The 1,852-nt window shown below is 44.4% G+C and overlaps 1 pseudogene; it reads right to left on the bottom strand.

Annotated features, from left to right (window-relative positions):
- Nucleotides 1-205: 205 nt before the first annotated feature.
- LOC112912476 (ATP synthase F(0) complex subunit C1, mitochondrial pseudogene) lies at nt 206-705 on the bottom strand (annotated as a pseudogene).
- Between the last annotated feature and the right edge of the window lie 1,147 nt (nt 706-1,852).

Raw genomic sequence — 1,852 nt, 5'->3', positions numbered from 1 at the left:
AAATTAAAATAAAAACCTTTAAAAAATGAAAAGAAAGATGATCTCTAGTAATGTGGGAAATGTACAAACGTTTTTAGCATTTCACTAAAGCATTTCCAGGCCCTTGGAATGCTTTTTTTTTTTTTTTTTTTTTTTTTTTTAGAGAAACGTTGTGTTTAATGGTGAAGCTTAACACACTCCAGCACCAGGCATGGCCTGAAGTCGAAGCAGCAGGCGGGTAGGGGACCCTCACGGAGCCTCACATGGTGAAGAGGATGAGGAAGGCGACCATCAAACAGAAGAGCCCCATGGCCTCAGACAGGGCAAAGCCCAGAATGGCATAGGAGAAGAGCTGCTGCTTGAGAGACGGGTTCCTGGCATAGCCAATGATCAAGCTGCCAAACACTGTCCCAATACCAGCCCCTGAACCAGCCACACCAACTGTGGCAGCCCCAGCGCCAATAAACTTGGCTGCTGTGTCAATGTCCCGGGAGACAACACTGGTCTGGAACTCCCGTCGGGCCACCTGGAGTGGGGAGCTGCTGTAGGATGGCTGTTTAGATGGGATCTCTGGCCTACTCAAGAAGGAGACAGACAAAGGCCTGATAAGATCCCTGGTACAGCAGCGGATCAGAGCCGGAGGAATGGGTAATGCCCCGGTGGTCTGCATTTTCTGTCTCCCGGCTTTAGCTCTAGGTCTCAGCGCTCCGCTCCCCACCCACGTGTCCCGGGATTCCCCCACTCTCATTGGCTGCAATCCTTCCTCACCTCCCCCTGTTCCAGTTGTTTTATCATCTGTTTCTGAAATTTCTTTCTCTTCTTTGGTTTTTTTGTCTACTCTAAAGTTCCAGTGGTTTGAAACTATTTTTAACATGACAAAACTAAAAAGTGATCTGCCTTATTTTGCAGCTTTCTCCATTTAATTTATTAAGGTCTATATTAGACACATTTGGTGAGAGAAATCCGGGAACATGCTTGGGGCTATGGAATGACTCCTTATAAAATCTTTTGGGGAAGTAGCAAATCCTCACAATCTGCCATGTCCTAAAATGTAATGGATTATCTCTAAGGGGTTGATAGAAATATTTAGATGTACCCTATTTATAGCCAGGTATTTTAATTTATTAATGGAAATCAAGTGAATAACAGGCAACATAGTTCAAGATATTTTATTCTAATACCTAAATAAAAAGTTTACTTGAGTGGTTGAAGACATTTGCATGAAATTGCACCTAGGGCAGTACTTGATATTTATAATTCTACCCACAACGGTTGTATTGAGTTTTCCTTTTTTTCCCATTATTTGGCGTCCCCTTTAGAAATGCCCTGAAGTCTCCCATTTTTTGCCCATTTCAGCCATGGGACTTTTTTTCATAATATTAATGTAAAGATGTTTGTGTTACTGTTTATAAATTACAATTGTAAATAAACTAGTACAATTTGCTCAGAAAAAAAAAAAAAACCCTTTATAGTCATTTCATGTCGGTTGGAAATCACAGAAGTTAGGCAGAAAAACAACCCAGGGGACAGATACAAAGGGACAGCATGGCATTTCCCCAACAGGTCTCTGCTCCGCAGGTGGTGGGTGGGGGCCGGGGCAGGCCTGGGGCATCTACGGGTGGGCCTGGCCGCCAGGGCTCAGCTGTCCTCCTCGTCCAGGGACTCCGAGTCCATCCGCACCCTTGCACGCTCCTGCCGCTCCTTCCCGGGTGCATCCAGCTCGGAGCCCTCCCGCGCATTGTCATTGTGTGACAAACTGGCCTCAAGTAACTCAGCACCGCTCATCTGCGAAATCACAGATTTAGAGCTTTCAGAGATTAAAGGTTGTTCTAAACAACATTAAGCTGTCAGTCTTAAATATTTTTATATAAAA

Source organism: Vulpes vulpes, unplaced genomic scaffold, assembly GCF_048418805.1.
Source record: "Vulpes vulpes isolate BD-2025 unplaced genomic scaffold, VulVul3 u000000652, whole genome shotgun sequence".
Classification (NCBI taxonomy): domain Eukaryota; kingdom Metazoa; phylum Chordata; class Mammalia; order Carnivora; family Canidae; genus Vulpes; species Vulpes vulpes.
This window is presented reverse-complemented; position numbering and strand designations above follow the sequence as displayed.